The sequence below is a fragment of the Mobula birostris genome, chromosome 7, assembly GCF_030028105.1.
Source record: "Mobula birostris isolate sMobBir1 chromosome 7, sMobBir1.hap1, whole genome shotgun sequence".
Lineage (NCBI taxonomy): Eukaryota > Metazoa > Chordata > Chondrichthyes > Myliobatiformes > Myliobatidae > Mobula > Mobula birostris.
In genome coordinates this window covers 108,685,830-108,711,267 of record NC_092376.1, presented here as the reverse complement: position 1 = coordinate 108,711,267, position 25,438 = coordinate 108,685,830, and the positions used below count along the sequence as shown (strand labels likewise).

Here is a 25,438-nt window from a genome sequence, read left to right as displayed (position 1 = left end):
GAGTTCTCTTTGGGAACTAGTTGACTTGATCAACATTTCTGATCTATCTATTGTTCACGATTGGACTTAATTTAAAAAAAGCCCCCCTTAAAGTTCTCTTAAATGTCCCTGTAATATATATCTGCCTATAAACCACTAGCAGCAGTGTGTTTCACATACCCACCGCTCTCTATGTGAAGCTTAAGTGCAGATTATTGTCAAACAAAAAACAAAAAACATTCCTCCAGACCAAAACGCACAACACAGTACATACAACCCACAGCTACCATATAAAGTAATATTATAACAAATAAATTAACAAACAATAATGTGCATATACTACTATGTTTTTCAACTGCAGAAACTAATCAATAGAAAAACACAGGGGCCGGGATTCCTCTTTAGTGAGATGTGCACATATGACGTAATGGCATAGTGACGTATGCCATTCATGTACTTCGTATATTTAACCTGCAATGAATTATGTAAACAAATAAATAATGCCCAGTCAAACAATATATTTACAATATTACTTTAATATTGCTGAAATATTAAATGCACCACTCCTCCCTATTTAGCTACAATCTCCAACTCAATATAGAATGCATCTCAACTCAAATATTTAATGAATTGTTCTCCGGTCATCTATATACTGCAATACACCAATGATACAGAGATCCACAACATAGTAAATTTTTAATTGTCTCATTCAGGCCGAAAGATTTAATTGCTGTGGAGGATTTCCTGCTCTTGTGGGACGACGTCTTTCCTGACAGGGTAGGGGAGGGTGAGTCACTCTGGTTGTGACTGTGAAACAATCTCAGGTTCTGGGGCCTGCTCCTTGGTAGTTGTAAGAATTGACTCTGAGACTGCAGAAGTTAGTTCTGGCAGGGCTGGACATCGTTCTTCTCTAGCAATTGACTCTGCTCTCCTCAACTGATTGATGTGTTGCCTCCAGATGGCATCAAACGTAATCTCCACTGTGTAGGAGAAAGGTCCAGTTGTGTCCTTAATCTTTCCAAGTACCCAGCAGGACTGCTTGTCCAGAAGTGAAAACATTGAACTTTATTATTTGAGGATCTCTCAATTTGTCTCAGCTATTTGTCCTGTATCCTCCTTCTGCAATTGGGTTTGAGAAGATCCAAGCATGGGTGCAAAGGATGATCTAAGCACAGCACAGCTGGGGAGTTGTTGGTTGTGGAGTGTGCTGAATTGCAATATGCAAGGAGGAAATTGGCAAGCTTCTGATTCCATGTTAGTGCAGTGTGGTCTGCTGACATTGCTCACAGGGCATTCCTTACACCCTGGACAAACCTTTCCACCAAGACATTTGTAGCTGTGTGATACACTGCAGACATAATGTTCTTATTCCATTCATTTTCAGGAAAGACTGAAACTGTTCCTCAACAAGTTGTGGTCCATTGTCACTGACTAGGTGTTCTGAAATACCAGAAGGAGCTTCTCAACACCTCAACAGTATGTGAAGCTGTAGTGGAGGCCATTGGGAACACTTCTGGCCACTTTGTAGCTGCTTCCACTACTACCAAGAAATTTGTGCCCATGAATGATCTTGCAAAATCTCCATGAATCTTCTGCCAGGGCAGTACAGGCCATTCCAAGGGATGGAAAGATGCTGCTCTTTGCATCCTCTGGACGTGTTGACATTCCGAATATTTCTTATTCCGAACATGGCAAGCTGCTTGACCTGCTGATCCTTTCCAGGCCACCAGACAAAGCTTCAAATCAACACTTTCATTTTAACCATGTCTAGATGTCGGGCATGTAGCTCCTCCAATACTTTAGCTTTCAGCTTGTATAGTACAACAACCCTCAATCCCAACATAAGGCAACCCCGTCAAGGGCAAGTTCATCCTGGTGCTAGTGAAAATGGGCGAACTGGAGGTTCTGCTGCACATTCCAGCCATTTTGGGTTGCCATCTAGACCTGAAACAGTTTAGGTTCTTTTCTGGTTTCTACTTGGATCATTTCTGCCTTAGTAAGGAGACTTACGATTTGTGTCAAACGTTTGTAAATTTTTCAGGTATTTCCTTTTCCAAGGTTAAAAGAGACAATCCATCATTTCCATGATTAGTTGACTTCTTGACTTCAATCTGTAATTATGTCCTCGAAGAAACAGAACTCATCTCTGCATTCATACTGCCGATGTTAGTAGAGCACCCTTCTGTGGATTGAAAATGGACACTAGTGGTTTATTGTCAGTTGCTGTTGTTGTTGGGCCCTTATCTCCCAGTGGAGTATAGGCCATTGATGACTTCCCATTTTCATCGTCCTCTGTTCTGAGTCAGTTTCTTGAGGGTGGACCAGGAGTGTCCCCATCATCTAATTTTGGCCTCGACATCTCTCCTTCATGTGTTCTTTGGACCTCCCTTTTCCCTCCTTCCTTGGGGATTCCATTTTAATGCCTGCCCATTGATGTTGTTAGTTGACTTCCTCAAGGTGTGGCCAATCCACCTCCATTTCTGTTTGCATATTTGTATCTCTATGGATACCTGGTTGGTGTTTCGCCATGGTATGTGGTTGGTTACTCTATCAGTCCGTCTGATGGTTTGGATCCTTCTCAGGTTCTGGTTGTTGAAAGTTTGCAGTTTCTGTAGTGTCTCCTAGGATGTTCTTCTGGTTTCAGAGCCATATGGGAGCACTGTTCGGACATTCAAGTTGAATATTCTGATTTTGATTTTCCTTGCTATGACTCTGATGTCATACTTTCTTCAAGCTTTGAAAGCTACTCTGAACTTATTGACCTGGCTTTGACATTCTCATCCGTTGCACCATGTATACTCATAATGCTTTCAAAGTAGATAAGCAAGTCACTTCTCTCATCACTATGGGTCTATTGCTGGTGCAGTTTATCTTCATCACTTACATTTTATTTACGTTTGATCTTAGACACAGCATGGTGGAGTTAGCGGTCAAGAGAGTTGATTTCTCTTGCAACTGTTGGTTAGAGTTAGACAGCAGGGCGATGTCACCTGCAAACTCTTGGTCTTTGTAGAAGGTGGTACGATACTTTGATATTAACTAAGTAAATTGGTTTGTTATTAGCACACCTACTGAGGTACACTGGAAAAAAGCTCTTGTGTACCATCCATGCAATGTATTACAACAGTGCATTCAGGTAGTATCATATAAAACAATATCAAATTGCAGAATAAAGTTTACAGTACAGAAAATATAGTACAAGTAAATAGTAAGATATAAGGTCACAACGAGGTAGATGGTGAGGCCAGGAGTCCATCTTAATATACTAAGCAACATTCAGTAGTCTTATAACAGCTGGATAGAGATTGTCCTTTGGCCAGCTGGTATGTGCCTTCAGGCTTTTTATCTTCTGCCTGGTGGGAGGAAAAGAGAATGCCCAGGGTAGGTAGGATTTTTGATTATGCTGGCTGCTTTACCAAGGCAGTGAGAAGTGTAGATAGAGTCCATGGAAGGGAAACTGCTTTCTGTGATGCTGAGCTTTGCCCACCGCTGTCTGCAGTTTCTTCCAGTCACGAGCAGAATAGTTGCCATACCAAGTCATGACGCATTCGAACTGGATACTTTCTATAGCCCATCAATAAAAATTGGTGAGGGTCAAAGAGTACTTTGCAATTTTCTTAAGCTTCTTGAGGAAGTAGAGGTGCTGGTGAGCTTTCTTGCCCTTGGTGTCAGCATGATTAGACCCGGGCAGGTTACTGCTAATATTTACTTCTAGGATCTTGAAGCCCTCAAACCTCTCAACCTCAGTACCATTGATGCAAACAGGAACACGTGTACTGCTCACCCCATTATTTTGTTTCCTGACATTGAGGGAAAGGTCATCACCACACCACTTCATCAGTAGGCTGTCCATCTCCTTCCTCTACTCTGATTCACCATTATCTGAAATAAAGGCCATTGTGACTGTGACTATGTCACTGAAGAACCCGAAGAAGTGTTGGAAATGCAAGTCCATATTTATCATGATGAACAGACATTATCATGGTGACTCTCTTGGTAGAGCCTCACAAACTCCAAAGTACACCACATTTTTATACCCTTAGGTGATTCAATACTATTTCAGCAGTTAAATTAATATTGTTTACTTCAATACTTTGTGCTGACAAATGGTTCCTTTGAGGTATATATTTACAGTGGAAGTACATTGTAATTTATGACATGTCTGAAGGTTCAAATATGTTTGCTGGGAAAAACTACTAAAAACAGATATTCTAAAAACTTCTGGTGACAGACAGTCAGATGTCCAATTATTGATAGAGCAAAGTGATAGTATCCATTCTGTCTGTAAGCATCCCCCTGAACTTGTTTACATTGGTGCAAATTAATTAAACCCATACTTGCCTGCTTTGCTGCAAGCCAATTAACATAACCCCCGTTGTCTTAACATTTGGTTGATGCATATGCAAACATTTCATGATCACCATTTTGCAAATCATATCTTTTAGTCTGTGGGCCAGCCTGTGCTTTTAACTTCAAATTTCTGCTTGCAATTTATAGTTTACATTAAGAACTGAAGACTGGTTCTTGCTTGAGTTAATATTTGCTATATTCACATAGCTCCAGAATACTCCCTAACAAAGCCCACTACAGTGGTATCAACCAGAAGGTGTTGGAGCAGAATATGTCCATGCAATTATGAGTCTATAGAGAGTAGAGTATAACACCAGTGTTAAGAATAATCTTGACAGAGGTGTTACTGACTATTCCTACTAATTGCAGTTAGAAGAAGCATGAAAAGGGAGAGCGAAACAGTAGAAATAATGTTTATTATTTACAGTATAAACTAATAGTTCATGCATTGCTTCCAGAAATGGAAGAGGACATTGAAAGTTAATTTCTTCTCTAATGTGGCAAGGGCCATATTACCAGGGAGTGCTGAAAGACAAAACAAAAGTTAAAATTACAATCAGACTTGGAAATGGATTCGATCTGGAAACGTGATAAAGGGAAGTCTAGAAACAGTCTGTGTCAAAATGAATTCTACCTGGGCATTCCTAAATTGAAATGACCTTTTATTGCCTTTTATTTGTCTGACTTGTCTTCAGTACCAGTTGCTGCTCTGAGAGCTGTCAGCTGATAACCCAACATAAATGAACCAAATTTCTGTCTAGGAACATTGTATGGATATATAATACTGAATTCAACAATTTCATGTAATTGCCCTGTATTTCTTTCCACTTTGAGTGATTTGGCCATACCATTCTAGTTCAACTTGTTTCTTTCTTTTTCAACATCCCTAGCAGCCACTTTTTAAAGGAATCGTTGCCTTGACAAGTTTGGTCTGGATCCTATCGCAAATTCCATTTCTTTTTCCTCTCCATCTCTTCCTCTCACTGCAGCTTAAAACACCTTCTTATAACTTCTTTGGGTCAAAGTATCAACTCTGTTTGTCTCTGCACAGGAGCTGCTTTGTTTCAGATTTCCAGTGCCTGCATATTTTGCTCCATGTTTGATTCTACCTGGTGGCATTGGCTTTGGAACTTAAAGAGGTGTCAAAGGTTTGGCAGCTTTATAAACTGAACGACTTCTCAGACAGGATAGCAACTCCAGGCACTTAATATCTGAAGCAGAAAGAACATTTTTGATGGTATCTTTGATAGGGCCTAGTCCAGATGTAAGGATCTTGTCCTGAAATGTTGACATTCTGTTATCCTCCATAGATGTTGTTGGACCTGCTGAGTTTCTCCAGTGTTTAGCATGTTTCTCTTTGCTGACAATCAACACAGGTGTGCCACAAGGTTGTCTGCTTAGATCTCTCACCTAGTCTCTATACATATGACTGTACGGCTAAATACATACAAATTCAACAACAACATTATTGTTGTTGGCAGAATCAGCAGTGGTGATGAACCAGTTCACCTTGAACGAGGTATGAATCCGAACTGAAAGTTGTCACAACAACAAGCTCATGCTTAACATCAGTGAAACTAAAGAGCTGGTTATTGACTTCAGGAGGGGAAAGGAGGGGGAACATGTGCCAGTCTACATTGGGCATTGGCAGTGGAGAGAGTCAGCAGCTTTAAATTCCTCATCATTAACATATTGGAAGCACAAACCTCAGCCTAGTGCATAGAAAGACATACCAGCATCTTTACTTTCTTAGGAAGTTTGCCTTGTCTCTGAACACTCAAACTTCTACAGTTACACAGTTGAAAGCATTCTGGCTGGTTGCATCATGGCCTAGTATAGCAAGTTGAATGTGCAGGAGCATAAAAAAGCTGCAGAGAGCAGTGTACTCAGCCGAATATGTGATGAGCACACCCCCTTCCACCATTTGTAGTATCTACAGGAGGCATTGCCTCAAGAAGGCAACGTCCATCCTCAAAGATCCCCGCCATGCCACCTTCTCACAGCTACCATCGAGAATGTCTGAACAGGTTCAAGAACAGTTACTTTCTTTCAGCCATTTGTTCCTTAAACCAACGGGAAACCTCGATTCACTGCAGCTTAGCAACATTATGACCTCTTTAATACTTTTGCACTAAAGTAGACATTGTATTTTTTGATTGTTATTGTGTTTCCTGTAAAACCTGTGCATACATAATTTATGTTCAATTTAGTTTTTCTTGTGAATGCTGCTTATGATGCAAGGTACCTGAGATGCTGCTACAAGTAAGTTTTCATTGCACCTGGTGCCTACATTCACTTGTGCATGTGACATTAAACTCAGCTTCGATTTTGACTTGACGATTTGCCTGACTGCTGTATAGAAGATGTTGAACAGTATTTAGATTTTACTTAGAGGGTGATTTTGTTTTATTAACTTTTTTATATGCTGCCAACAGCACTGGCAAATTCAGTAATTATTGTCCATCTTCTATTACCTTTTGAGGAGGAGGAGAAGATGGCAGCACCTGTTATCTGTCAAGTAGGATGCCGTGCACAATTCTGATTTGATGGAGGCAGACCTGACAGCACGGAGGAACATCTGGTGAAACTTCTGAAATGCCTGTTTCGCTGCTGCTGCTACTGTGTGATATGAAATCTCTGGAGGGGAAGGCCCCAAATCCTCAGCTTTGCTTGTTGCTCGGCAGCCGGGGTGGGGTCGAAGTGCTCAGCAGAGATGGTGCTCGGTGCTCGGTGTCGGAGGGCCGGTCGGAGGTTCAAAGTTTTCGGATGGACTCCGAGTCGGACTGTAGTCGGGTGCTTCCAGGATGCTGCATCAGCAAGTTTGGACGCTGGAAGTTCATGGCAGGGAGAGTTTCTCCCTTCTACCTTCTGCGTGAGATGTTGGGGCTATCAGGACTTTGGGACTTTTTTTTTTACCATGCCCATGGTCTGCTCTTATCAAATTATGGTATTGCTTTGCACTGTTGTAACTATATGTTATAATTATATGGTTTTTGTCAGTTTTACTCTTGGTCTGTCTTGTGTTTCTGTGATATCATACTGGAGGAACATTGTATGATTTTTAATGCATGCATTTCTAAATGACAATAAATGAGGTCTGAGTGTTCTCATAATCTAATTTAATCTAATCTAATCTAATTCAGACATTTCAGATGAAAAACAGGAGAAATTTTCAGATGCTGGAAATCCAAAGCAACACACACAAAACGCTAGAGGACCTCAGTAGGTCAGGTAGCATCTATGGAAATAAACAAACAGTCGATGTTTCGTGCTCAAACCTTTCTTCAGGATGGGAAGGGAAGATGGAAGATGGCAGAATAAAAAGGCTGGGGTGGGGTTGGGGGGAGGATAGGTAGGTGATATATGAAGCCAGGTGGGTGGAAAAGGCTGGAGAAAAAAGAATCTGAGAGGTGAGGAAAGTGGACCTTGAGATCAAGAAAGGAGGAGGAGACCCCGGGGGAGTGAGAGACAGATGAGAAGAGGTAGAAGTCAGTGTGGTGAATAGGTGAAGAGGGGAAGTGGAGGAGGAGAAATACCAGAAGGAGAAATTGATATTCATGCCACCAGGTTGGAGGCTACCCAGATGGAAGATAACATGAAAGCTAGGATCAAGTGTCAAGGACAAGAAGTAGGAGAATTTTCAGGAGTTTTATGATATGAAACCATTAGAGTACTTCTGGAAACCAGAGGAGTTACTGTGTCAGTTTAAATATTGGGGTGCAAAGAATAGAATTGACTGGATCATTTATTTGCATCAAAGTTCCATTGATGAAGCAGTTGTATGTTTAAAGATCACTGCCGATGACTAGTTCTGCTGCTGCCAACTGATGCTGCTGCTGCATTATATTTTAATCTTGTCATTTGCATTTCAGATATGAGTTATAAATCAAGTGCTATGACCATGTCTGCATCATATATAAGCTAATAAAGTTCAGGACAGCAGAATTCTATTCCCAAAGGATAATATTGAACCTATTGGTTTCTTTCTAACAATCATGAGGTTTATCATGGCTGGCACCAAGTTTCAATTTCAGATGTATTTAATTACTTCAATTCCTATGCTGCCGATATAAAATTCAAACTCATTGTCCAAGATCAATTGTCTGGGCCTCTGAACACTTAAACTACTATGCTCAAATTGATTTTAAATTATTATAGAGTGCAAACTGTACTCCTGGAGTTAAAAGCTCAGCCATACATTAATGGATATTGGCTCTTATATGGTATAACAATTGGTGGGGAGAAGTTATTTTATCATCCTCTTGAATTTCTTTGTTTACTTGCAAAGAGTCAGTAGGATTGTAAAAGATGCCTGTCTCTTAAGATGGAGCTAGAGAGATTGAGAAATGGGAGAGAGATGTCAGAGATGGATGAAACAAATTTGATAGGCAGGGCAGAAATTGGAGGCAAAGTTGATGGAATTGACGAGCTCAGCAAGGATACAGAGAGCAGCACCAATGAGCTGTCAATGTAGTGGAGTAAAAGCTGGGGCGCATTACCAGTGTAGGCTTTGAACATAGCCTGTTCCATGTCACTGATGAAAAGGCAGGCATAGTGGAGACCTATGCAGGTGCACATGGTTATAACTGGTTTGGAAAAAGTAGGATAAGACAAAAGAGAGTTAATGGTTTAAGTCAATGTCCTTTCATCAGAACTTGAATAAAGTTACACAAGTTTTAAATTAATTGGAAAACTTAAAATTGATTCTGAATTTGCTACTTAAATCTCTAGTGATGGCAAATCCATAGTAAAACTTCAGCCAGATAAGTATGAGATATTTAATGCCGCTCCTGGGAATTTACCATATCAGATGGTCTGAAGGATCTCAACTTCAAAGAATGTTTACCCATTAAAAAAAACTAAGCATTATTTTTCACAGTAAATGTCAACTAAATCTTCAAATTTATAGTCAGTTATATGAACATCACAAAGTGGCATGCATAATTTCCAAGCATAGCTTTGAGAGTCATTCAGGAAATAGTAAACAGGAATCAGATGTTAACTACTATTGCCAAGACGTGGTCTATATAGAACCCTATTTTTAGCTAAATGCTGCTAAAATATACTTGGAAATATTTTCCCAATACTGTTGTCATTTTGCATGGATGCTATGTTTTTACATTAGCCTATTATGACATAATCCAGTAAATACACATTGATTCAGGAGATTTCCTTAACTAAATTGCATTCAGCTTGTTCAAAGTTTTTTTTCCCCCAGGAAGGAGGTAGAAGGGGACATGAGAGGACCTTGGTGAGAAAGAATAAAGAAAACCCCAAGGCTTTCTGCACATATTTGAAGAACTAGAGGATGACTGGAGTGAGAGTAGGACCAGTCAAGGATAGAAGAAATATGTGCTTGGAGTTGAAGGAGGTTGCAGAGGTCCTTAATGAATACTTTGCATCAGTATTCACAAGAGAATGGGACCTTGAAGAATGTGAGGACATCGCAAAACAGGCTGGAACAGGTTGAAACATGTTGACGTTAAGAACAAGGATTTGCTGGAACTTTTGAAAAACATTAGGAGAGATAAATTCCTTTAGGCGGAGGGATGTACCTCAGGTTGCTACTGGAAGTGAGGAGAGTGATTGTTGCTGTGCTCTTGGTGATGATCTTTGCATCTTCAGTGGCCACAGGAGTAGTACCAGATGATCGGAGGGTGGCAAATGTTATTCCATTCAAGAAAGGGAGTGGCATAACCCTGGGAATTATAGACCAGAGAGCCTCATGTCAGTGGTGGGCAAAATATTGGAGAAGGTTCTAGATGAGCTTTATAAGCATTTGAAGAAGCATAGGGGAAATCAACATGGCTTTCTGAGGGGCAGGTTGTGCCTCAAAAGCCTTAGTAAATTCTTCGAAGAAGTAACAAAAGAAATTGATGACAGCAGAATATGGTAGATGTGGTGTATTAAGAGTTTAGTAAGTCATTTGACAAAGTTTCTGTCACGGTTTGGTCTTTTGACTCCTCATTTCAGTTAATTTCCTTTTCCCCTTGTTCCACTGGGCTCCTTGATTAGGGCACCTGATCCTCATTCGAACTGGCAGCATAAAGACTCCGGCTTACATCTGCTCAGTGCTGGACCATCACACCTTAGCCCGTGCGGCTATGCTCATCCAGGAGCCGCCGAGAATCATGGACTCTAAGTTGCTTTGGTGCCTGTGGCTGCTTAGTGAATTCAGTCGTTTTCGTGTTCAGCTGAGTTGCTGGCCAATTTGCCGCTACTCGTGCCAAGATGTGAATTCAGTCGTTTTCATGTCTGGCTGAGGTTTGCTGGCCAATTGCCAACACTCCGAACCAAGATACAAATGGACTGTCATTGTTTGGTTTTTGTTGTCTTGTTTCCGACTGAGTAGGTCTGGCCGTTTGCCGCTACACCGAGTTGGGAATTCTGTCTCTTCGCATCCAGCTAAGTGATTGCCAGCCGTTTGCCGCTTCATGAACTACTCTGTGTCAAGATTCGTATTGTCTGTCGTTGGTTGGTTTAGTCGTCTCATTTCCAGCTGAGTAGGTCTGGCCATTTGCCGCTACTCCGCGTTGGGTTTTCTGTCTCTCCGTGTCCGAGTCCAAGTTCAAGTCCATGCTCTGTGTCCAAGTCCAAATCCAAGTCCAGGCTCAAGTCTAAGTCCAAGTCCAGGCTCTGGGTCCAAGTCCAAGTCCAGGCCCCATGTCCGAGCTCCTCCTGTTTGTTGTCCCGCATCCTCGTCCGCATAAGCGTTCTATCCTCGCTCCCCGGCTTTCCTGGCAACTCTTAATAAACACACTTCTGTTAATGCTACTTATGTGTCTGTGTCCTGCTTGTGGGTCTGCTCCCACAGCCGCTTTGTAACAGTTTCCCATGGTAGGCTTATCAAAAGTCAGGAGTTATGGAATCCAGAAAACTTGGCTGCATGGATTCAGCATTGGCTTCTCACAGAAGGCAAGGGGTAGTCGTAGATGGAGTATACTCTACTTGGAGGTCAGTGACCTATGGCATTCCAAAAGATTCTCTGCTAAGTCCCCTTCTCTTAGTAATTTTCAAAAATGACTTGGATGAAGAGGTAGAAAGGTGGGTTAGTAAGTTTGCAGATGACTTGAAGTTTGGAGGTGTTGAGGATAATGTAGAAGGTTGTTAAAGGTTACAGTGGGACATTGATAGGATGCAGAGTGGGCTGAGAATTGGCAGATGGATTTCAATGTGAAGTGATTCAATTTGGACGTTGAACATGAAGACAGAACATAGGGTAAATTGAAGGATGCTTAGCAGTATGGAAGAATAGCCAAATCTCAGGGTTCATGTCCATAGATCCCTTGAAGTTGCAGCATAAGTTGGTTAAGAAGGCATATGGCGTACTAGTCATCACTCGACAGGGGATTAAGTTCAAAAGGTACAAGGTAATGCTGCAGCCCTATAAAACTGGTTAGATCCCATTCAGAATATTCTGCTCATTTCTGACCACCTCATTATAGGAAGGATGTAGAAGCTTTAGCGAGGGTGCAAGATTTACCAGGATGCTACCTAGATTAGAGAGCATGTCTTGTGAGGCTGGGTTGAGTGAGTTAGGGCATTTATTTTTGGTGCGAAGGAAGCTGAGAGGTGACTTGATAGAAGTGTACAGGGTGGTCAGAGGCATAGATAGCCAGATACATTTTCCCAGGGTGTTGCAAGGAGCGGGGTGAACCCAAACGCAGGACACAGGCATGGAGATTGAGTTAGGATGCAGATGTGGGCATGAGCATTGAACGGCAAACAGGAGGGAGTGCAGCAAGGCAGGAGACAGGCAGGACTGATCTTGACACGGAGCGTAGAAAGGGAAACGGCAGACAAAACCTTTCTTAGCACGGAGAGATGAAGTTACACAAGTAAACCTCGGAGCTGAGGTAAAACTTAAAAGACTTAACTTGACACAGAGAGACTGAGTTTCACAGATAATTCTCTGTGATGAAGCAAAACTTAGAACACACAGTCCTAAGCAGCCGGGAGACGTTAATTACCACACAGGCAAACCCAACGATCTGGCAACTGGTGGTTGCAAATCCAGGGTTCTTATGCTGCAGGTCTTGAGGAAAACCAGGTGTGCCGCCATCAACAGAAATGAGGAGAAAATAGAGAATTAATAATCGGAACCATGGCACCATCAAAGGGAATTAGAAAATGAGGAATTAACGGTCAGGACCGTGACACAGGGTGGAATTGGATAAGATGAGTGGACGTAACTTTAACGTTTTTTGAGGTAAATAAAAGAGGGGGGCTGTCAGAAATAGGTGTTTCTGAGAATGGTAGGTGCATGGAATGCACTGCTGGTGGTTGTGGTAGAGGACATTTAAGAGACTCTTTTATAGGCATAGGAATAAAAGAAAAATAGAGGGCTATGGGGGAAGAAAGAGTTAGATTGATCTTAGAGTAGGTTAGAGGGCTGGCTCAACATTGTGGGCTGAAGGGCCTGTACTGTGCAGTACTAATCTATGTTATATTTCTGACTAGAAAATCCCTAAGTGTTATACTGCAAAGTAACAACGTTGTTTGCAATAACTTTTGCAGTCACTGTTATCATGCTGATGGATTATGGTCTTAGGAAAATGGGTCAATGTGCAGCAAGATGAAATGAAGAGCAAGAGCTGGGATATTACATCACACAACTGGGACAGTTTGAACCTCACAGCAACAGAGCCCCAAATTGAATCCTGATCCCAGTTTTGATATGAAGAGCTTACATGTTTTCTCTGTGATAGTGTGAGTTTCCTTTCAGTGTTGTAATTTCCAAACCTTATTGATTGGATAGACTGACAATCACTGTAAATTGTCCTTAGTTTGTATGCAAGTGGTACAATGTGGAGTTAATCTAGGGTTAACATGGTTGATGGTAGACATTGATTCAGTAGGCTGAAAAACCTCTTTCCATGTTGTATGTCTCCATAACTTCAAATGAACATTTTTGGAAATGTATCTGGAAACTCTTTGACATTCACCAGGGATACCAGATGAACTTTAGATCCAAACCCTTTCTTACCTTCTCACACTTCTTGGCTGCTGTAGGCAAATGACATCCTAAAGATGTTTCTTTGTATTTTAAATGCATTCTTAAAAACACAAAATTGAAAAAATTATTTCAGTGCTTCCTTCTTCAGCAACTGCCCATGCTTTATAGTTTAATTCTCTGTATTTTTTAGGATATAAACTCAAAGAAATTGGAATACAAATAGAAAATGTTGGAAAAACAAAGCAGAAACATAAAACAGAAAACAAAATAACAGAATATTGGCAATACTTAGCTACTCAGAAAATGGAAAGATTTTGCTCATATTTCCTATGAGGAAGTTGTTTATTCCATCAAGCCTATGCTGGTTCTTAGGTTGATCCTCTCAATTCGATTCATCTACTAATCTCTTTGTAAACTATTTTCTCGCACATGCTGGTCAACATATTCCCCACAGCCCACTCCTTCCTCAGTCCTGAGTCACCTACAATGCAGTAGCTACTTAATCTATAAACAATTATGTCTTTGCGATGTGGGAAGGAATTCGAGCACACCGCTCAGTCACTTGGAGAACACGTAAGCTTCACACTGACAGCACCTAAAGTCAGGATTGAACCTCGGAGGAACAGTTGCATAGCTAGACAAGTTGTTTCCTGGCCCTAGATACTGAAAATGTGGCGTCTGCATGCACTCCTTGTGACAAGGCCAGTATCCTCCAGTTACTCTGGTTTCCTCCCATAGGTGAAAAATGTACAACCTGGTAAGTTAATTAGCTACTGTAATGTTTCTCTGGTGTCTAGATGAATAGTAGGATTTGTTGGGGAGATGATTGGAAAGTGGGGGAGGGATAGAATGGGTTAGCGTGGTATTAGTGTAAAAATAGGTGCTTAGTGGTTGCCTAGATTTGTATGGCCAGAATGTTTGCTTTAGCACTGTATCACTCTATGACCCAGACCTGTGAGGTATCTGCACCAACCACAGCACCACATTGTCACCCTATTTGTGAAACATGTTTTTCTCAAAATTAACATACGCAAAATGCTGGAATAGCAGGTCAGGCAGCCTCTCCTTAAGTCTCATAAACACAAGAAAGTCTGCAGACACTGGAAATCCAAAACAACACAAACAAACTGTTAGAGGTACCTTGCAGTATCTTTGCAAATGAATAAACAGTTGATGTTTTGGGGTGAGACCCTTCTTCAGGACTGAGAAGGAAGAGGGCAGATGCCAGAATAAAAAGGTAGGGGGAGGGGGAGGAGGTTAGCTGAAAGGTGAGAGGTGAAGCCAGGTTGGTGGGAAAGGTCAAGGGCTGGAAAGAAGGAATCTGATAGGAGAGGAGAGAGGCCATAGGAGACAGGGAAGAAGGAGAGAACCCAGGGTAAATGAGGAGGGTGGGGAATAGAGGAAGAGTAGTGGTTGGAATTTGTTTACCAGAAGAAGAAATCGATATTCATGCCATCAGATTGGAGGCTACCCAGATAGAATATAAGGTGTTGTTCCTCCACCCTGAGAGTGGACTCAGCTTGGTGCAAGAGGAGGCCATGGACTGACATGGCGGAACAGGACCAGGGATTAAAATTAAATTGTTTGGACACCAGGAAGTTACACTTGTGGTGGCTGCGCAGTATCTCAAAAGTAAGTATTGATCGCTATGCTTCTGTTTAAATGCCATAACTGTACTTATTATAATTATTAAATTACTGTTTTCTAAATTACTGTTTTCTAAATTACTGTTTTCTAAATTATCATCTAATTCATTTATTGCAATACGAATCATCTACAAAAAGCATCTGTTCACTCTTCGTGCAATCCCTCCTTTCTCATTCCAGTAACCATCTCCCATTCCAAAGGACAAAACAAAATGAAGGTATTGGAGGCAAAAGCAGAAAAAGAGGAAAAGGAACTCAAAGAAGAATCTTGTTGATCAGAGAGCAAGGGAAAGTGGCAGAAATGAAAGTAAAGTCTATGACAAGGACTGGCAGGTAGGAAAGAGCCAGAGGCAACACTTCAGGTAATTTACATGAGATATAATTGATGGCATAATTCCCCTGAGACTTTCAGTTATATTTAAAGTTTTCATGAGTACTTGGTAGAATTAAGAGAATCAGTTATAAATATAGTTCTCCTCTGTGATCCTGACTACAGATTACATACCACCAAAGGCAGATGTCAAGTAAGCAATTGATATATTGAGTGTTGTGATTAGCAAACAAGAAACAGTCTACCTAGTGCCTTTCATGTCATTGCTGGGAAACTCCATCAGTGAACCAGACGAGATAACTTTACTCACCCCAAAACTGAGCGTATTCACACACTATGAATTCACTTTCACGGACTCTACAACTCATATTCTTGTTATTTATTGTTTACTTATTTATTACTTTCCTTCTTTTTGTATTTGCACAATTTGTTCTTTTCAATATTGGTTGTCTGTCCATCTTGGTTGGATATAGTTTTCCATTTATTCTATTGTGTTTTTATTTACTGTGAATACCCTGCACAAAATGCATCTCAGTTAGTATATGGTAATATATACTGCATGTACTTTGATAATAAATCTACTTTGAACTTTGAACATGAATATTACTCTGTCTTGTTGATCATATAAAAGGGGAATAACCCTTTCTTAAAGAGGAATTAATGTAGTGGAACAATTCAAGACTGAACTAAAGTAAAGCTAATTAAAATTTAAAACATCACATTGCATTCTGTGTATCTCTGCATGTGGCATTACTATGATATCATTGAACAACACAATCATGCAATGTGACTGCCTTGTAACAATGACACCAAATGGACTGCAACAAATGCTTGAATACTTAACTGGCACGTGGATTAAGTGTTGTACTTTGAAAGCAGATCACAGCCACTTCAGAAAAATATATACTGCAACAGAATACATTTATGTAGACACCGTAAACAAGTCTTTAGGACAATGCTGAGAGCTTCACATTCAATTATTTACTTTTCTTTCCAATTTCAGTTCGATTTTACTTTTAAGTTTAGATTCATAACAGCTATACCTCTGCAAAACTTTATCTCACAAACAGCGCAAGGGGAAATAGGAAGGGGATCGGAACTATCAAGTGTGACAGTGGGAGAGTATGTATGGAACCTGAGGAAATAGCAGAGGTACTTCATGAGCCCAGCCCAGTCTCTTTCGCGGTGGGCTCTTCCACAGAGTCCTCGTACTAGGTGTAGACTCCAAGTCGGGCTTTAGGCCTACCTGCACCTCTTGTCCCAGGGGCAACAGGTGGTTCCAATGGAGAATCTTGACAGGCCCCTTCCCCTCCTTGGGCCTCACCTGGAAAACTGGTAGGTTTGGCATCTGACTCTCCACCACATAGGGTGTGGCCGCCCAGTGGTCAGTCAACTTGTGCCTTCCAGATAATCCCAAATTCCTTATGAGGACTCGGTCTCCCGGCAGGAGTTGGGAGAACTTCACTATCTGGTCATACCTTCTCTTATTTCCCCAATTCTGCTTGGTGGCTGCCACCCCAGCCAATTCATAAGCCCTTTTCAGCTCTCTCCTCATATCAGACACATATTTCAGATAATTCTTCAGCGGTACGTCACCTGTGTCAGACCCGAAACAGAGGTCAATAGGCGTAGTCCTCGATTTCTCAACTCTCAGCATGCCCAGTAACAAATAGATGAGCTTACTCTCAAAGTCCCGTCCCTGGTCACTATGTGTCCACCGGGGAAGGCTATAATGCACAGAATATTTCTCCCATAACACTTTTATCACTGTAGTCGCCCTCTGTTCCTTGTTAGGAAAAGTCTGAGCATATCTAGTGTAGTGGTCCGTGATGACTAAGACATTTGCCGTGTTGCTGGCATTGGGTTCTATGGACAGAAAATCCATGCACACTAGGTGCAGGGGCCCTGCACTCTGCAAGTGTGACAGAGGAGCGGCCTGCACAGGCAGTGTCTTCCGGTGTATGCAGCGTATGCACGATTTGTGGTACTCTTCAACCTCCGACTTCATTCGAGGCCAGTAACACCGGTCTTTGAGCAATCCATACATCTTTCCCACCCCCAAATGTCCGGACTCATCGTGCGGTGACTTCAACACAATCTTCCGATACTTCTCAGGCAGGACCACTGCCAACACCGAGGTCAGTCCGGGGGTGACGTTACCCGGTGTAAAATTTGTTTCCTCAACTTCAACCGAGCCCATTCCCTCAGTAATGGAGGCACCGAAGCCTGTTTCGCCTTCTCCGTCCACACCATATCCCCCTTCTCCACCGCATACCAAACGGTTTCAATGCCCAGGTCATCTCGCTGAGCAGCTGCCACTTCCCCTGGACTCAATTCCAGCAGCTGCTTGGTCTTCAGAGCAGTCAGGTCACAGTAAACTGGGGGTAGGGTGTCGTCAGAAGCCCCCAATGGCTCCACTGCGCCATCCGGCCTCTCCTTTTCCTCGGCCTTCACGGTGATAGCAAACTGACACATGGCCTTCACCCCAGAGGCAGGAACGCTTCCCCACTCCTCGTCCCTCTCCAGTTCCTCACGCATCCGTCTGGACAAAGCACCCACATCGACATTCTGGCTCCCCGGCTGGTACATCAGGCTGAAATCATATACCGACAATGCTGCCAACCACCAATGGCCTGTAGCATCCAGTTTCACTGAGGTCAGGATGTAAGTGAGCAGGTTTTTGTCCATCCTCACCTCAAACCTGGCCCCGTAGAGATATTCACTCAGCTTATCCACCACTGCCCATTTCAATGCCAGGAACTCCAACTTGTGGGTGGGATAGTTTCTCTCGGAGGGCGACAAACTCCAGCTGACAAATGCTACAGGCTTCAACCCGGTGCCCTGATCCTGATACAGGATGGCCCCTAACCCCTCTCAGCTGGCACTGATGTGTAGTACATAGGGCAATCGGGGGTCCACAAAAGCCAGCACCGGTGCCTGGATCAGCAACTCTTAGAGCAGTTTAAAAGCCTCCTCACAGTTTACATCTCACCTCTGTCTGAAGGGCTCTGTCGGGTTGAGATATTTTCCAACCTCCCGTCCCCTTTTCCCTTTCCCTTTCTTCCCCAAGGGAGGGTAACCACGCAGAAGCTGGTGCAAGGGGTAACTCACTTCGGTGTAGCCCTTCACGAATCTCCAATAATAACCACAGAACCCCAAGAACGAGCTCAGAGAGCTCACAGTCTGGGGCCTCGGCCACGTGATCACCACTTCTATCTTAGCTGGGTCTGTAGCTACTCCAAACCGCAAGATTATGTGCCCAACATAGCTAACAGACGTCTTGCAGAACTGGCACTTGTCCATGGAAAGCTTTAACCCTTCCTCTCTCAGTCGGCTTAGCACCTTCAGAAGCCTCGCTTCGTGTTCTTCCAAGGTGGATCCAAATCCTATCAAATCATCCAAATATACCAACACTTCGAGCAAATTCATATCCCTCACCATCTTCTCCATGACCCTCTGGAAGGTGGCAGAGGCTCCCGATATGCCCTGGGGCATCCTCTCGAACTGGAAGAATCCCAGAGGGCATATAAAGGCCATCTTCTCTTTGCCAGCCTCACACATCAGGATCTGGTAATATCCACTCCTCAAATCCAGCACACTGAACCACTTCACCCCACTCAGACAGGCCAGTGCGTCTTCAACCCTTGGAACCGTATATTGGTCAGGGATGGAGCGCCTGTTCAGGGTCCTATAGTCCACACACATGCGTACCTTTCTGTTCTTCTTCCAGGCCACTACTATTGGGGACGCAGAAGGGCTTCGGGATTCAGAGATGATCCTAGCTTCCTTTAACTTTCTCAGGTGCTGGCGCACATCTTCCAAATCTGCAGGGGCCAGTCGCTGCGACCTCTCTCTAAACGGGATATCCTCAGTCACCCGGATGGTGTGGCGAGTGCTCTTAGAACAGCCCACATCAAACTCGCCAAGGGAAAAAACATCTTCCATCTTCAACATCTTCTCCACCAACGTTTGCTTCCAATCCGGCGGCACAGGAGCATCCCCAAAGTTAAAGGCCTCAGCAGTCAACTTTCCCCTGTTTCCCCTTAGATTCCCCCTAGCGAGCCCCATGGAGGCACTAAACATTACCGTCACCGGGAACAGGTGCACCAGGGGCATCCCTCTCTTGACGATGATTTCTCTTTTCATAGTGTTCCTGACAATCACAGCCATCCTGTTTGCCTGTACCACCAAGGCCCTCTGCACTTCGGGCCTCACCAGCACCCCAGCCGGAAAACGCGACTCCCCCTTGAAGTCTTCTGGGGCATCCACTAAAAGGGTCTCACCATCAGGCACTCCGGGAAAACTGGGGGTTCCCATCACTCTCGCTACTCCCCCACGCCTTATTACTTTAGGCTTCGACTGGGTGCACCATACAGTCTCTCGTTTAAATTCAGCATCCAGCCCAGGGCAGCTCCGCACTGCCTCAAAAGCAGCTCAAAGCACTGGGTACACAACTAGGGTCCCCAAAAAGTTCTCACCCACTATCTCCTTACAGACCCCCATGAACCTCTGCACCAAAGGGTTGTTGGTCCCCACCAGAATTCAAGCACCCCCTCCCCCCCCTCCCCCCGTCTCAACCGGGTCCGGACAAACCAGCACTAATGTCTCCAGAACTTCAGACACTTCCACATCGGCTTCTGAAAACTCCCGTCTCACTGACAAATACCCGTCATGCGGATAATCACCAGCACTGACGCCCCAAATCTCCAGTGCACTGAATGGGGTCAAGGGCAAATGCTTTAAATACTGGTTGTAAAACAAACGGTATAGTAATGTGACCTGCAACCTGGTGTCGAGTATGGCTTTAGCATAGATTACCTCCATCTGTAGCGACACACTGGATCGGGATCCCACTGATCCTTCCAGAATCAGGTCTTTCGCTTTCGGGGGTTCCTTGGTACATCGCTGGGAACGTATTCCCCCAGAGACACCAGGCCATTCCCTCACTGGATCTCCTCCCAGTTTCCCGACACCCCTTCCTGCTTGGATGCCCAGGGACTCGCCCTCCGAGGGTCTCCATGCCACTGACATTGCCACCGGAAGTGGCCCACTTTCCCACAGTTACAGCACACTCCCTGCCGCTCACATTGCCACAGGAAGTGGCCCTCTTTCTCACAGTTACAGCACATGCTACCCCTCTTCTCGTGAACCCCCCCCCCCACATGCAGCCCTCTGCGCTGTCTGTTCCCTGAGGGGGTCCCTCCCTACCGACCCCTCAGTTCTTAGCTTGACCACCACCTCCTTTATCAATTTCCGGGTGGAGCCAACTCCGCTCACTTCACTACCAGGGACTACACCCAAGGATTTCACCCCACTGACAGTGTCCTCCCGCGGCCTCAACGCGTTCTCATCCCCACTCACATCTCTGCTCAGCTGAACGAACGTTGGAGGAGGGCACGTGTAATAGGAGTGCCGGACACTCCAAGCAATCTTGTCCTCAGCCTGGGCACCCCTAACTACCTGATCCACCTGTTCAGCCCGAATGACCCCCGCACCCCTGGTGCTGCAGCCCCCCAAGCTGTCTCTCTAGCCGAAAGAGGTACGCGGAGAGCTTCTCACCTTTCTCCTGATGCATGTTTTTAAACTCCCCGAGGAGCTCCCAGGAGCTCCCGGTCAACCTAAAAGCAGTTTTCAAGGCCTCCAGATAGTCATCCAGAGTGGCCGAGGGCTGGTTAACCTTCACGCCTCGCACTACCCCAGCCGTCACTCCCCGCAAACTTTCAACCAATCTCTGTCGCTTTTCCTCATCCGAGCACTGCCACTCACTTAACAACTGTGACGTTTGCTCTACCCATGTCTCATAATCCTCTTCACCTTCAGGGGTGGATGTTACCCCAGAGAAAATTCTTATCCTCTGGTGGGGCCCCTCTGCCTTTCTCGCCAAGGAGGTAATGGCAGATGCCAGCTCGGAACCCTCACCTTTCGCTAAGGGGCGGGAACTAACCAATTTTTCCAAATCTGACCAGTCCTTCCCTTCATCCCTCAGCTCCGAGAAAATTCGTTCCCTGAGATCACCTCCCTCATCCGCTGGCGACTCAGCTCGCTGAGCACCAGCCCCTCCCTCCCCGACAATTTGCAGTCACCAAGATCGCACCTCCCCTGGGACACCAATCACTTCTGGCAACTCCGCCCCTCCTATGTCCTCACTTGTCTGTACTAACACTATGTCTGTACCTGCCTCAAAATCAAAGTTCCGTGATACAATTTCCACTTTAGCAACAGCTTTAACCGTACTCAAACCTTGAAGTAACACTTCACCGATACACTAGTCTCCAACCCCTCAACACACACGCATTGCTCTCTGGCACCCCTGCAGCCACATACCATCACTGAAATGCAGCTGCCACCATTACAACTGTACTTTAAACAGAGTGGTCACACAGCATCCACAGAATTCAATCACCAGACAAGCCCCCACAAATGTAACACTCAGCGCTATCAACTCCCGTTTGCCTAGGGGGAAACCGCCATCTGCCTGCCAAACTGTGTCTCATGTTTGTGTAGATGCTGTGTAATACACCCCGGTGTAAACCCCACAACATAAAATATCAGGAAGTACGCAATGTACGAATAAATGATTACACTTTATAAATCTTATATGTGGTTTATGTAATTTATATATCTATGTGGTTAGTAGGGAAACAAATATAAAAGAAAAAGGCGCCACACTTATCAGAGTTAATCAGTTTGTGCACAATCGTTGGAGCTCAAGAAATAAGTCTTCTCTCCACCATACGATCTCCTCCGAACTCCTTGACCCTTGGATTGGGACCAACCAGGGTGGCCTACCACAGCCCTTCCCCCACGTCCTTCCTCTTTGCCTCTCCTCGCCGAATTCCCTGCACACTCACTCAGCTTCCCACACATACAGATAGAATGACATGATTTCCATTGGTTAATTCCCTGTTATCTATAATGATAACCCAAACATTTCAGCTACAAAGAACATTACTTCATCAGTTAACATTACAAAGAAGCCATTTCATTATAACACTACTGAGAAGCCATTTTATTTTTAGCAGTTAACAGTTAATTTTACTGAGAACCCTACATTTCTTTTTGTTTGTTTCCTTAGGATCCCTCAACTTACAGTCAAATTGTAAGATGTATTCTAGAACATCTTAAACAGAATATTACTTTGTAGTCTTTTTCTTGATATTGTTCTTCAAGAACATTGATGGTTCCAGACCAAAAGCAATCTCATTCATGTAGTGCCTCTGATTATATGCTATAAGAGCTGAGTGTCATCCACCTACATTTGGAACTTGATGATGATCCCTTAAATGATTTCTTCCTAAGAAGGAACATCAATGTGTATGAGGAACATGAATTGTCTGGAAAGAGATTCTTCGGAACTCCAGAGGTAATAGTTTGAGATTGGGATGGGAAGTCTTTGTGGGCCACAAGTAAGAATGGGACTCAAAATGAGTTAAGTAGGAGAAGATGGGGTGGCTAACTGTGTCAATGGCAGCAGTGTCGATATTAATGGACAGGGAGGGATGGTTTATCTCAGTAGAGTTCTAAAGAACATGTATTTGTGACATGATAGTTGGGTTGAAAATCACTTGGGCACTCAACAACATGGTAAGTAATAGGCCAAGGATGGATAGGGTAGATAGATTCAGGAAGTAACTGTGATTTCAGGTCCAAGTCAACAGAATATCTAAGCTGAAGGTAGGCCTGGTTGTGAGGGAAAAGGGACAAAAGTGGAAGTGGTAATAAAATGGATAGGTTGATCTTTTTGAGTTAAAAAAAACTATGATGAACTTGCACTTGTTTGAGTGTAGCTGGCAAGTTGCACAAGAATTTGGAAGGTCGATTCAAAAGGGAAAATTGTCATGGGGTGAAAACTCATATTTTTTCTTTACATTCCGGAGTAAGCATTAGTGATCAACTTTAAACATGTTCCAAATATGTTCACCTAGGTTCATCTACATCTGGCAATGATGTGATGATTGCAGAGTTGTAAGAACCCCAGGGGTGAAAGTATAAACTAAGTTTAGACCTTAAAACCTATAGTTTCTGCACTTAAGGGAGAGGAGCTGAGGAATATTGAGTGGGAAATATTACAACATGAGAAAAGAGAGCAGCAGTAATAGAGAACAGGTATTATGAATAATATACTGGGTATATGGCTGTAATTTATCAAAATACAACATAATGATGTGATGGTATTGAGGTCACTGTCCAGAAAACCCTAAACTCAAAAGGACTGGTTTTTGTTTACACCAAGAATCTGAACAAGGAATATGGCATTTAATTTTAACTTTGTCACAAACTTTTCTGACCCTTTGGAATGTTCATGCTGCTGTGCTAGGAAGTTGAGGTTAGCAACTAGCCTGTCAGGCTCTGGAAAGAGAATATCCATCACAATTGTAATGTTTGTAAGTGTCGTGTACTAGTGTTTCTCTAAACATTGTCTTTGTTGAGGGAGATCAGGTCATGGAGATCACTACTTCATAGAATGTGAATTGCATCATTTTTCACCTGGGTTCCTACTTTCCCATTCCATGGAATTTGGGAGCCTATTTCAGGCGGGTATAGCCTCCTGAATTCAATCACTTCCACAAGCTGATTTGGAGGCTGACCTTATCCATAATCCAATGTCCACACTGACTTTCAAATTGAAACAGTTTTACAGAACCCTGATAACTTCTAGGCCAAATATTTTAAATGAAGGATGTGAAAGATGGAAAAGTGGCCAGATGCTTGAATTAGATAAAATAAGTTGTCAAATACAGACCAATATATTATTCCAAGATAAATGGTGTATTATCAAAGCAATCTGAATAGGGTAGACCCTCTCCTATCAGATTCCCCCTTATCTCCTTCAACTATCTGTTTCCCAATCTCTACTTCACTCCTCCATCTTTCCTGGTTTCACCTATCACCTATCCCCTTGTACTTCTCCCTCCCCTTTCCCCACCTTCTTGCTCTAACTTCTCATCTTCTTTTTCCACACTTGATGAAGGGTCTGAGCCCAAAACGATGACTGTTTAATCTTTTCCATAGAAGCTGCCTGGCCTGCTGAGTTGCTTCAGAATTTTGTAAGTGTTGCTTGGATTTCCAGCAGCTGCAGATTTTCTCATCTGAGTAGGGTAAAAAGTGGATTTACCCAGGTAAATAAGCTTCATCAATACGGGCAAAGTTAACAGAGCCCTTCATCCATATCTCCATTTTGCTGCAATGTGATTAGAATCATCTACGACAGCTTTGTAGATGTCAAGTGGTTGTTCTAAAGTCAATTTCTCAAATGAAATTTAGAGAAGCAGCGTGACAAATGTTTAATAGTGGGTGTTGGAAGAAAAACGTAAGGCCTTTTGATAAGATTCGTGCTAGTCAAAGACTGTTGTAAATCACTAATGACATCAAGTTGTCAAGACAGGTGAATGAATTCTTATAAATTACTGTAAATGAATCTGGAAGTCATTATAATATACTGTCATTAGTTCAACTATATAATGAGCCTAGAGTAATTTATAAGTAGATCAAATCTGTTAATTTCCTATTAATTATAAATTCTATATAAATTATAAATGATGCACCCTGCAGATCAGAGAAGATTGATTTAAATCTCTCGGATCTCCCTGGTAATCAGATTTTCTAGGAAATGCAAAGCTAAGCTCCAAGGTTTCATCTCCACCTCAAATCTTCCTTTTAAACTAACTTTTCAGGCCACCTACGATGACCAGTGAATCAATCTGATTGTGGAGCTTTCCTTGAGGCAATTAATTGTTTTAGAGATTGAAAGTGAATTTCTAACTAGTTAACAAACATAATACAAATCAATTCAGTTTGCTTGTGATTATTTGATGGATTTACCACCTTATATCAGAACATCCCACATTCTTCAGTTTAAAAAAAGGTGAAAGTCAGATTTCAGGGTATTTTTGTTATTTATCCACTTTCAGGTTCTGGGCGTAACTAGAAGGACTACCATGTATTGTCCATTCTTAATGTGAACCACGTCAGAAGGCACTTAAGTTTAAGTCACATTGGTGATTTTGCAGACACGTGAAAGTCATCTCAGGTGAGGAGAGTAGCTTTCCTCTCCTGAAGGACATTAGGAAATATAAATCATCATTATTAAAGATTGGTTTGCTTTAATTACCAAGTGTTAATGGAATTTGTATCACATAGCTGCTATGATGAGATCAGAATCATGTCTCTGGATTA

General features: G+C 42.9%; 1 long non-coding RNA gene across 2 annotated transcripts in view; it reads right to left on the bottom strand.

Moving 5' to 3' along the window:
• The window catches only part of LOC140200789 (uncharacterized), a 67,643-nt gene that overhangs the window by 21,213 nt on the left and 20,992 nt on the right, over nt 1-25,438 (bottom strand). The gene's annotated exons all lie outside the window — the stretch shown is intronic.